A 13762-nucleotide genomic window follows, 5' to 3' on the forward strand; every position below is an offset into this window, starting at 1 on the left:
AAAGTAAGGTGTTATCATGGCTCTCCTCTCTCTCCTCGCCTCTGTCCAAACAACATCTTCCTCTGCTCAGCAAATTTTGCTTGTGGTTTGAGGATCACTACCCAGATGAACTCACACCTCACCCTAAACAATCTCAATTATAGCCCTAGCCACATTGCATGTACCCCCAATATTTAGGGGCAATTCTATGTAAAAGTGGCTCAGGGCAACATGTCACTTTGCTGCGCTGCGTAACTGGAAAGGGCAGAAATGTGCTATATTTAAGGCATACAACGCATTCCTGACTTTTCCCCCTGCACTGGTGCACAATGTAATGCCTTCCGCCAACCAGGCACCCTTGTACAATGGTGCAAAGGTGTCTGCGTTGCATTCAGGATTGTTTTTGTGTAGGAAGCTACACCTTCCTGCACAAAAACCATGGGAGTTGCATGGGAACACCCACAAAACACCCACTGAATGCCTTCTCAGGGTAGAGTAATGTAACACAGTGATTTGCGCTGCGACGTCTCACTCCAGGTTTTTGGAGCCACTCAAAGCCACGGAAAGAGGCACTGTGTGTCTTCAAAAATCTGACTTAAGGTTTGTCTCACTCTTGCACCACGTTGCATGGTGCAAGAGCGATGCTAACCGGGTCATACATTTGGCACTTAGTATATATATTTTTTTTTTACTTTTGCCTTGTGTTTTAAACCCTGTTGAACGATTCTGTTCGGTTTTCGTTGCTTAAGTGATGCCTCTCAAAAGTAATAGGCAATCCGCTGTTTCCTTATTGTTGTGCAGACACAATGCTTACAGTCTTTTAAAAAAGATGAAGCGAACAAGGGTGACTCATCTGCCGAGGAACTCTATAAAAGTAGAAAACAAGTGAATTATTGAAAACCCTTTCAATATTTGATAATTATTCCCAAGTGTACGCTTGTGCGCGGAACAGGCCGCGCCGAGGAAAACTAGTCTCCGATTTCCTTCACTTCTGTCTTTCAATATTCTTTGTCACATCACCGCTAAATTGGACAATCTGAAACAGCAAAGCTCAATTATTGTCCTGGAGATTCCGATTAACGCCAGTTCTGCCATGAACATTGATTTAATCCGTCCTGTCCTGCTTCGGAACATGCTTAAGGCGCACAGCACTCGGGTCACGTCTCAGCGAGATGCGCACTTACACATGGTTAACTCAAGGGCCGCGCAAGGATCCAGGGGGAACATAGAGTCCTTGCTGCGGAAACCCAGGGAGACAGGTGGAGGGTGTCAGGTCACATTTATGTCAACCTTCCGTGAACTGCAGCTCGGCCTGAGGGAGCTGGAGTCCCTTTAAGCACAAGCTAGGTAAGTGGAACGGGAAATGAATGCGCCTTCTCTTTGACTCGGGTTTTAAAGGGACCAGACAATGAGAGGGAAACTCACTTGCAATGACAAATCAACATTTTGATGCACTCCTTGGTACCTCCTCAGGTCACCCTGACAATAATTGCTTAATCACTGCAAACAGTAACGGTCTGATCAGTTTGCTCACGCAGTGCGACACTGTGCTGTTCACAGAATCTGTGTACAGAATTAATAATCCCATTTCTGGCAGATTTCTGGGGAGAATACAGGACAGGGGCCATCTTCAGCCATTCCTAATTGCATTTTCCGTCAGATTTGACATATTTCGGTCCTGAATACCTGTTGTGAAGGTTTAGTTAGGGCTAAGCAAATCCTTTGCATCCAAAGTACTCTTCCTAAATTAAAAGGTTTTAAGATTATTTGAAATGAACTGATTATTTTCTAGCCGGCCATTAGCTAATCCGGTGTGCTACCAACTACATCAGGCAGACCATGGCCATGTGAAAACCCAACTGTGTGGCTATCGTTTGAGAATGTTGCTGCCTGGTGATTAAGTCACCATGTATGACTCTGCTTTTTGATAAATCACTTTTCAAAGATGAAGTGTTCAACCCAAGCGAACCAATCCAAGACTGAAACAAAGAAATGCATATCTTTATTACTTTTTATGTCTGGCTTTAATGGGGCTATACCAAACATATTGTCAGTGAAATAGATCCACAAAATGTCTTGAGATTTTAACTTTTCTTTCGGTTCTCTTTAGTTCATTTCATTGTTACTTTCTTATCCTGGGATGGATATTTCACCATGCATACATCCACCTTACCAAAGTTCATACTCAAACTTTATCCCACACAAAAAACCTATGTAGTTGCAGGCTGATAACAATTCACTAGGCACTTTTTATGATTCATACATTTCCTTATGTCATCAATGATATCATTTGAGATGTCATCAGTGATGTCATCAATGATACCATTGAACGTGTGATGAGTGGTGGAATATGTGAGGTCATAAGCAGTGCAGTAGGGGCACAAGTTATAGTTGGCTCTGTAAACTATAATGAGAATCTCAGCGGTTTAGTGAGTTTAAATTGCTACAAAATAACTGTTGTTTCTACCTAACTTTAACGTTCTTTTGATCTTTATGTTTTTTAAGTGAATTTCTGTTTTTTTAGTTGTGAATTATAGTCCATATTGCTTACCAAACAATAACATAGCCTTAACCTTTAGTTTTTCAGTGAATTTAATGAGTGGTTGTTAGAAATGGGGGTCCTGGTTGGCTAGGGTATACACCTAAGCAGAAACCACCACTTAAATCAGGGTAAGGGAGTTATACACACAAGATAACCCCTGCTCACCCCTCTTGGTAGCGTGGCAGAGCAGTCAGGCTTATCTCAGAGGCAATATGTAAAGCATGTGCGCAACACACACACCAGTGACACACTAGGTACACCACAAAAAGAGACTCTACACAGGGTTATATCAAAATATCCTTCTTATTATACATATTATACATAAAAACACACTAGACCACTGTTACATGAACCACGTGCCACTAGGCACTTGTCACAATAAGGCATCATTTATAAATCAATTTACAGTATATACACTACACCTTAGACCGCACTGACATGAATCACTGCGCCACTAGGCACTTGTCATACTCACAATAGTTAGCATATTGCAAAAAGGAAAATGTTCTTCGTTGTATTTACCATAATTCACTCCCACTCTTTATACTAAGACGGTCCTGCAAGAGGACACCTTGTAGGCCGTAGAAATAACTTTTCTCCCCTGCAGGAAGAAATACGGGCTGGTAGGAGAAGCTCCGGATTGTCACACTTTCCTCAGCACCCGTGCTCACCGTTCCAGTGTGAAGACTGCACTTAGCGGCTATTGGGCCACCGGCCCCTTTCTATGCAAATGCTGACAACAAGAAAATAGCCCCGTAGGGAATTCCACCCAGCTAGAGAAGGGCGGACGAACTTACTCGATCGCGCTCCATCACTGCTGTACCACACGTTGGCCTGGTGAGAAGGTGCGAGCTGAGGCTCCTGCCCACGGGGGGGAAGCCTCGGTCTGCCTCGCGCCGAGGGCCTGCTCTTTGGCACTGTGGAATTCTGTGCTCGGTGGTGCTGCAGTCTGTGCGGCTTCCCCTTTCTGATGTCGCTGGAAACTCACTGGCTTCTGTGGACCTAACTGGAGATCTCGCTGCAGTGCTAGTTGCTAGGCGATGCTGTGGGGTCTCCCGAGCACTCGCCCAACTGGCGAGCAGCGGCGCTCTGTTCCCCACAGTCTTTTCCTTTACCAGGGGAACTCACCGCATGGCACGGCTGGCAGGCCCACGGTTGTGTGCACGTTGTGGTGAGGGGAAACAGTCCACAAATAGGCGAGTAACCACGGGGCTGGGCCAGCGAATCTCCAGCAGCCACAGAACCCAAATAAATAACAAAATGCTCAGTAATGTAAAAGCATAAGAACGCTCTCATCCCGCTGAAAGCACCAGGAATTTCGAAATGCAGTGAAAACCCCGGAAGGAAGACTCTGATGTCCTTGAGTCTTCTACAACAGGAGGCCAGCACACACAAGCCCTTGGAGATTTCTTTCCCAAGCAGGATACCAGAGCACAGCAAAAATAGTCAGTCATTTTCCTTCACCACAGACAGAAGCAGCAACTACAGGCCAAACCACCCCTCACCCAGAAAAGGCACTGCTCCTCACACAGTCCTTCTGCTTTCCTTCTTGGCAGAGCCCTCTTGTTCCTGGAAGTAATCTAGTGTTCTGGGGTTTAAGGTCAACTACTTATAATCCATTTAGTCTTTGTTCTTCTTTGTGCAAGTGTCCAATCCAAACCAGTTCTGTCTTCACTGGTGCTGTATGACCACAGGGGGTGGAGACAGCTTTGTGCAAGGGAGACAGGCCCTATTCAGGTGCAAGGAAAGCCCCTCCCACTACTCTAAATGCAGCTAAGGTCTATAGTCAGCTCAGCTCTGAGTCATCCAGGAAGGGCCAGGCACACCTCAATCCCACCAGTGGCTGTTAACAGTGAATCCACAACCCTAGCCCCTGTCACTCCAAAACCAAACAGTCAATCCACAAACAGACAGAGGCACACAGAATGGTTACACAAGAAAATGCCTACTTTCTAAAAGTATATTAACAAAATGGGGTGACCCTGTATCCCTAGGAACCTGGGTATTTGATATATAAAGAACATTGCGGTTAGCCGTAGTTACTTCAGCATAACATATGATACATTTCTGAAAGCCAGAACATTTCTTAAGCAAATGGGGGAAGCAACAAGAACACAGAAAAAGGGTTTTTCATTAATTTATGTATCAGAATTGATAGCATTCGTTATGCGAACCAAATTACATACAACAAAAATACATTGCAGAATTTTTGCACTTCAAAATTCATACAGTGATACACAATGGTGATATAGTAGTGCTCAGTGGTGATATAGATACACAGTGCCGTGAGGTGGTAGTGGGGGGATGCGGTTTGTTTTGGAGGGCCAAATTCAAGAAGCAGTGACAAGTACGTTAAACAAATTATATAGTTGATAGCGACTATGTCCTGCAATCTGTGCCAAAATAGATCGTCGACGTTTCAACCCTATGGGCGCTTGGTGGAGTGTCACAAGCGGGTCTTCACCAGGACTATGGAGGAGGAGAGGCCGCCCTAGAATTTCAAGGGCGGTCAAGGCAATTGATTGAAGGGGTTGGCTTAAGAAATGTTCTGGCTTTCAGAAATGTATCATATGTTATGCTGAAGTAACTACGGCTAACCGCAATACGCATTGTTTCTACCCAAGGGAACCATTGTTCTTTACTTTCTCGATCTGGTCCGAATAGGAAGTTATACTTGTAAGATGTTACAAAGTATCTCCCATGTTAGCCTATGGGGCAGATAGCCTCTCAAAAGTGAAAAACGAAATTTGCAGTATTTCGCTATCAGGACATGTCACACACACCAGTAAATGTCTTACCTTTCAGTCTACACTGCACTCTAACCATGGGGGTACCTTGGACCTATCCGATGGGCATCTTACATGTAAGGAAAGGGAGAGTTAGGGCCTGGCAAGGGGGTGCACTGGCCAGGTTGAAATGGAAGTTTGCAACTGCGTGCAGACACTGCAGTGGCAGATTTGAGATACTTTTCAGGGCTATTCATGTGGGTGACACAATCAGTGCTGCAGGCCCACTAGTAGCATTTGATCTAGAGGCTCTGGCACACTTAGTGCACTTTACTAGGGGCTTACCAGTAAATCAAACATGCCAATCGTGGATAACCAATCACAATAGTATTTTATACAAGGAGCACTTGCACTTTGACACTGTTCAGCAGTGTCAAAGTGCCCAAAGCATCTATGCAAACAAAAATTAAATCCAGCACAACATCAGAAATACAGGAGGTAGAGCCAAAAATTCAGGGGAAACCTTCCAAAAGATGCCAAGTCTAACAGTGGTTGTAACATAAAGTAAAAAATATTTTCTAAGTTAACAATAATGTTAATTTTTGAAATTTTGAATTACAACGAATGAACAATAATATTCATATATATTATGTGTTTCGATATACCCCGGCAGAAACCTCAGGCAACTAAACTTCCTGTTCCGGGCCTTGGAGTAGATTGTGAGACCGCTGAAAAAACTAAAAAGTTATGTTTAGCATAAAAGACTGATTGTTGTTTAACTTTCCAGAAGGCTTCCAGATTGGTCAGATTATGAGACCACTTGTGTGTTTTTATATATAAATCACTTTGTTTTTTGGCTTGGGGTCTTGCAAGCATTCTGCGGTGCTCTCGCAGAGTACTGCGAGACCCATGCTACACACATAAAAAACTTCTGATTGTTTGAAATCACTGTCTTTCTTCATTTGGAAGAAGAAACCACCCTCTGAACGTCCTTCAGTAGTAGCCCTGAGGTGTGTTCACGTGCTGCTGGGACCGGGCTGCTTCTTTGGATTTTCCCCAAATTTTGGGGGAGGGGGGTTGTATTAAAAAAAGGATGGCATCAGGAGAAGAAAGGGAACAGGAGATGGAGGAGGAGACCGCAACAAGACAAAAGAAGTTGGTGATATGGGAATATTTTACTATCCTACTAGGTAAAAAAAAGTTACGTGCAAAAATAGTGACCTGTAGTTTGTGCCACTGACTGTTTAGCTGGGGCACGACAAAACAGTAGTCATATGTGACATCAGAGATGTGAACGCACATGTGGGCAATGCTCCCAAGACACTTTTCCCAAGTAGAGCGCCAATGTCAGGAACAACTGTAAAGAGGTGGTATCCACATTTGGTGCAAGACCTTCTGTGAGGATGCGGGACAATCCACCTCATCATGTCCCTCAACAGAACTCTGAACTTGCGTGGGGTAACAGTATATGGTGATTTTCCGTCGTTGATGCTCGAAGGTTGTGGTGGCTGTAGAAAAAAGTGTTCCAACCCCCAAGAAACTTGTGGTGGAGCACAAATGCAAGAAATAGACGTTTTAGTTCCCTTGGTTTTTTTTAAGTTGAAGTCACAAGCAATTTAAAATCTCAAAAAAGCAGTTTAGAATAAGGTTCCTTTTAGAACCACTTTTACTGTTAAAAAAAACAAAAACATTTATGTGGTTTGCCATGTTTGTGTTTTTATGTTTCTATAGGATAAGTCTGCTACACTAGTCTACTCTTTATAATAAAAGAAACGTCTATGATTATGTGCTTGAAAAAATTCAATGACTTACGCAATACATTTTGTATCAGCTTTGTGTTACTTCTTTAAAAAAAACTATGAATAAAAAACTAAAAAATTTGCATGTGAATCTATGTATCTTAGTAGGGGTATCTGTGTGTGTATGGGTGTCTGTGTATGTCTAGGTGGGTCTCTCAATGTTTGGTGTATGTGCACATGTGTGTGTGTGGGTGTGAATGTTTGTGTAGGTGTGTGTGTATGGCGGTCTGTATGTCTGTGTGTGGAGGGATATGTGTGTCTGCGTGTTGGGGTGTATGTATGTAGGTGTGTGTGTTGTGTGTGTATGTTGGGTGTCTCTGTCTAGGTATATATGAGAGGGTTGTTGATGAGCTGTGTATGGTGTGAGTACTGTACATAGAATGGCTTTCGCCACTCAAAGGAGCTTAGTTGTATAGATAATGTCCTCTCTTAGAACAGTTTTAGATAATTTGAAACCTTTGTGTAGTAAGGGGTTGGCTGCCTAATGGGGCATACGTGACTCAAGGGGGTGGGCTCTGTGTAAAAGCTGTACATATGACGAAGACCGTATGTAGGAGGAATTTGCCCAACAAATGGAGCTAGGGTTTCTTAGCAAACTGGCCTTTTGGTGGAAAGCTATGCATGGGCTGAAGGCTGAGTGTAGTAGGTGATTGGCCAATTAATGGAACTTGGATAACTGAAAAAAGTGGGCACTGCGGGAAGAGGTGTGGACTGTGTAAAGGCTGTGCGTAGTTGGAGCTCAGCCAGATAAGAGTGCTTACATTTTGGCAATGTCCTGCGTGTTCATGTAAAATGCTACAGTATGAACTTGAATTAATATGAATACAAAACAAAACAAGTAATAGGATAATACATATTGATATTAATTAAGAAAAATTATAGTATAATTATAAGTGAAAATATGCCAATGCTCAGTGAAGAAAAGTAACAGTAGCACGTGATTTTATTGCCAGTTTCTCTTCTTCTATGCATGTATATTCCTACTCTTCTTCTTTTGCACTTGCAATCTTTAAATACTTTAAAAAAGAAAAATCGAACATTTACAAAATCTATCATTCTTCTTATATATTGCTTAATTTTAATGCAGATTATTTTAACAGCTGTTTTCTCTTCTGTAGTTGATGATGTTACTAATGGATCTTGAGTATGCTGCACATAAAAATGTGGGAAAGCAAAATGTATAATTTAGTTTTAATCTTTTAGAGAACGAAGTCTGTGCATACTAGGGGCTCACCCATGAAATGGTGCTTAGGTATAGTGAGGAACTGGTCTTTCTCTGAAGAGCTTTGAATGGGGTGAAGGATGTATTTTTAACGAGTAGTATGATTGCAGTGGTTGCTCGCTGAGAGAAATGGCTTTGGGCTTAGGATGGGGTGGTGCCATTGATGCAGGATGCTGCTCCCAGCTTGCTCCCCAGAGGCCGATGCGGCAGGCATACGTTTGCCTTTAAAGGTTCTGGCCAGCACACCAGTGGTGGAAATCTGCTTCTCCTTCGCACTGGCCTCTTTCTTGGCAGCACCTTTCTTTGGGGCCATCATGAAGCTGGCAGTTGTCAGTGGCACTTAGCTGCACAAGCGGAAGAAATTAGAGGACTCATATGACTGCCTGGCAGTACTGTGGGTGATGTATCTTGTGCACCTGAAAGCAAAGCAAGAAAAATCATTTAGTGAAATGTTGCATTGTTGCAGTTTGAATTAGTACAGAAAATATGATTTAGTGTGGTTATTGAAGCTATCATTTTTGTCCTAAATAACTAACAACAACAGTGCATTTCAAAATCAAACCACACCACACATAACATTTAATTTCCAATCAGTATAGCAACATACAGATGCAGCTGTTTGCTTTGCATGCATCTAAGGGAGACAACTGTGGCAGTCAGGAAGTTGCAGGGGAAAATTAAATAATGTTTAAAGAGTGAATGCTGGTGTGCACCAATGGCAGGCAAAGTGGTCCAGGGGGAAATGGGATAATCTTTAAAAAACTAATGATGGTGTGTATTGTGCACCTATGGCAGGAAAGGGGTCAAGGAGGAAAAAGAGTAATCCTTAAAAAATGAATGCTGGTGTTTGCTGTGCACCTATGGCAGGCAGGGGGTCCTTGGGAAAATGGAATAATCCTTAAAAAAACAAATTCTCGTGTGTGTTGCACGCCTATGGCAGGCAGGGGTTCCAGGGGAAAAAGGAGTAATAATATTTAAAAAAACAAATGCTATTTTGTGGCTGTGAGTCTATTGCATATGCAAAACAAACAACTGATGGATGGAATGCTGAACAATGCAAACATTCATCCCCAGTCACAAGGATCTGGTTTTAATCCATCATTCTTTTGCTCACCACACCACCCCAGTTTGGACCCAGCCATATGCAAATCAGTCTTATTAGACCTAGTATTATTGTATGAAGTTTATAATTAAAAGTGGACTATCTGGCTCTTTTTTTGTCTAATCATGTTTCTCTGTATTATATTTTTATCTCATCTGGTTACTCTCTCTTTTTTATTCTGTGCCTTGCAGTGTCAGAACTTTATGCACATTCCGGCCAGCTCTACCACTTAGTGATATTCAATCTTGAGGTGAAATCCTATATTGAGGTGATATCCTGGCAACATGAGAGATTATGGCCTGTATTTACTACATCGACTTTGGTCACAGTTTACTTAACTCTTAGTACTTGTCACCATTGAGTCTGTGGTAATATCCTCTTGATTATTATGTTACACGAATCCTGTGGCTTTTCTAGCCATTTGGTCCAGTACGTTCTCTTTTGGTTCGCCTCGAAAAAGTTATATAGACCTTAATAACTATTATCATGGATGCAGATATTTATACTCTGTGTTGTAACACACGTTCCAGGTTTATTTACCTCTCTACACATATATTGAATGACTGTACTGTTCCATCAAGAGGGGGCACTAGACTTACTAAGTCGGGTATAACACTCATTGATTCTTGACCTTATGAATGATGAAATATTCTACAATAGGCACTTCTGACCAGGTTAGCTCCTTTAATTGTCATCAATTTGAATATTTTGGCCATTTCAGTACCGATAGAAACCTTATACACTTTAATATGGCCACCACGGCATGTGTAACAGTGGCCCATCCTTGTAACACGTATTACCTTCTGGAATACTGGGATATAGGACAATTGATGTTCACCTATTTATTAAACAGTTGAACACCTTAACTGGGCTGGTTTGCCACTTCGAATTGTAATCACTTACATTGTCCTCATGAGCGCCGATGTAAAACTTATACACTCCAATATGGCCACCATGGAATGGGAATTCCTGCCTTCCACAGTGCGTCCTTTAAAGCCGAATGGAAACTGAGGCATCTTTATCCAACTTATACTGCCGTTAATTACCATGCTGTCCGACAATGTTTTGCTGCCGATGAGGTAAGCGCCTGTACACTTTGGCATACCTTATTCTTTTAAGGAAGGGCTAGCCACGCGCTCTGTGGACTTGGGATTTCTCTGTCTCGTAGCGGCATTTTTATCCAATTTATACTGCCGTTAGTCACCAAGCTGTATGACAATGTTTGTCTATCTGACAATGTTTGCCTTTTAAGAAAGGGCTAGCCACGCGCTGTGTGGACTTGGGATTTCTCTGTCTTGTAGCGCGTTATGGCGGGCGTAAATAATGCCCCTGCACAGAAATATGCACTTTGCTTTGAACCCATAAATCTGAACACCCTGTAGATTCTGACCCTTGCATTTTTCGTAATACTACGCCAGTTATAGCTTTGGTTCCTCCATTAATACAGTAGCTCCTACCTATAGCGGTTACCAGTTCCATAAGTCAAATATATTAGCAGCGCGATTGGCGTTCCTTTTATAATGTGTGCGCTTAAGTCTACCACTCACCTCGTGGGCCGTTAGTTATCCTGACTGGAAGGTTGTGACGTATCTGATTTGTTCTTAGTTGATGAGAACAATAATGTTTGATTGTAAACCTTGAATCCGATGCACACACTTAATATGAGGTATTGAATAATAAGTTTTTCATTACCTCAATTAGTGATACAGCGACTTAGAAAGTTCTCAAGCGAGGTTTATTGGATATCTTTTCATATTGGGAATGTCCCGGTCTGGATACTTAGAGTATGCCTAATTGTTTATTTTTGCTTTCAGATATTAATAGCGGTCTCTCTCTGTACCCGTGTACCATTATGGGTGCCGATTACGATCCGGTAAAAACCGGGTACGAACCGTCGGTCGGAGCGTTTTCTCCGTCCGACTCGTACCCGGTCGTAAAACTTTACAAACATGGAATTACGATTCGCACGGAAACACCATTTCCGTACGAATCGTAAAAAACACCGACCGACGAAAATATACATACGAATGTGATCCGGGAATGCTGCGACGTGACGTCGGGACGCTTTCAGGCAGCGTTTCACGACCCAGGAACCACGATTCGAACCGACAGCAGTCCGGATGGCAATTTTTTCACGGCACCCAAAAAGTGCCGGAAAAGCGAAGTACGTCGCGAAACGACCAGAGTAGGTGGCCCGGTATGCGGTGTACCCCCCCAGCCCCCGTACGTACGCGCCGACCCCCCCAGCCCCCGTACGTACGCGCTGTACCCCCCTGCCCCCGTACGTACGCGCCGACCCCCCCAGCCCCCATACGTTCGAGTCGTACCCCCCCAGCCCCCGTACGTTCGAGTCGTACCCCCCCGTGTATGTACACCCTTGTACGTGTCGAACCCCCCGTGTATGTACACCGTGTACGTTCGAGTCGTACCCCCACCCGTGTATGTACACCCGTGTACGTGTCGTACCCCCACCCGTGTATGTACACCCGTGTACGTGTCGAACCCCCCCGTGTATGTACACCCGTGTACGTTCGAGTCGTACCCCCACCCGTGTATGTACACCCGTGTACGTGTCGAGCCCCCCGTGTATGTACACCCGTGTACGTTCGAGTCGTACCCCCACCCGTGTATGTACGGTGCGTACACGGGTGTACATACACGGGCGGGTTCGACACGTACACGGGTGTACATACACGGGTGGGAGTACGACTCGAACGTACACGGGTGTACATACACGGGGGTTCGACACGTACACGGGTGTACATACACGGGTGGGGGTACGACTCGAACGTACGGGGGCTGGGGGGGGTCGGCGCATATATACGGGGGCTGGGGGGGTACGACTCGAACGTACGGGGGTTGGGGGGGGGTCGGCGCGTATGCGGGCACATGTCTCCATGGTTGCTATGGGAGTTCGGTGCGGACGGTGTTTTTTCCTATACGGTTGTAACATCGGACGCACGGGATGGATCGTAATTCCGCGGTCGGACTTCACTTTTCACATTTGTACGGTAAATCGTCCGTGGACGTGTCGGACACATTTTCCGGCCCGAGGACGTGTGGGGAATAATTCCCAATGCGATTCGTATGGACTTTTTACCATGCAAATCGTAATTGGCAGTTTGTACGGCACTTGTACGATTCGTACGGTAAAAAGACCGGATACGAGTCGTACGGGGAATTTTTTTACCGGATCGTAATCGGCACCTATATGTGTGAACTATTGCTCAAACTTGCTATCCACTTTGAATGCTATTCTCCCTTTATTAAGTTGAGAATTCATGCTTCCGATGCCTGCTTATTCTTAATTTTGTCTTTTGGTCTGTGTTTATATCTTGTGTATGAGACAAGTTTTTTGTTTATAACTTAGACTCATGTTCACGTACTCTTTAACCCTTTTAGGAACCACTTCAGGTTTTATACAAACATGTTCTCTTGGACAATTAGGAGCCACTATTTGAATCAAGTTGAATAATTCTTATGACTGGTTTTTGACCAGGTGAGACATACTATATACGGTTTATTAACAGGACCACTTATGTCATATTATGGCTATTGCCGGTACTATTCGTCTTGCCAGTTTCACTAATTTCCAGATATTGATGTTTTTAGAAAAATTCAATTTCTAATATTAATGTCATTATCTACAAAACGTTGCTAGATTTGTCAATAGCTTGAACTCTTTTCCATTAAGGAGTCTTCCTCTTGTACTTTCAGTGTGTTTGTGCCTTTTTTCATGGACCAAAGTTGTTGCTGATATGGTATTTTATTGTATTCTTTTAGAATTACATGGACTGATTGAATTGAAGCATTCGTAGTAGTGTTAATACACATCCCAAGGACTAAATTTGAAATATTGTGGTCTCTCAGAAACTATCTGATATTCCTAGTAAAGTGAGATGCCTTTTTACACTATTATTTAATTTTTGATCTTGCCTATTATTGAGATTTCATTTTCGTAATTCTTATACTTTTGGGCATTATTGGCCTTTATCATGATGGCCTGACATTAGAAATATTACAATCTTCAGATTTATTCAAAACTTTGATTCTTAGTTATAAGGTTAACTACCTTCAGTTCTTGTTCTGTCCTTATTCTCCTAAGCCTATTCGTCGAGGTGTATTTCGATTTTGGTACTTGGGTCTCCTGTATAGAGACTTTATTATGGTGTCATTGATACCTTTCTTCCTTTCTCTCGTTTCAGTTTCATGACTAACCCAAAGGATCTTTCCATTTGGTGATGTCTCTTCCTCCCACCTTTTTTGATTATTAATTCCTACCACATTCTTTGCCCCTTCTGATCAATAGTGTGGTAATATGTTCTAATTCTGTCAATGTGGCGTATATAACTTGGTTTATTATTTGTAGTTTGTTGTTATGTTATTGCTCAG

This window comes from Triturus cristatus, chromosome 1_2, assembly GCF_964204655.1.
Source record: "Triturus cristatus chromosome 1_2, aTriCri1.1, whole genome shotgun sequence".
NCBI lineage: Eukaryota > Metazoa > Chordata > Amphibia > Caudata > Salamandridae > Triturus > Triturus cristatus.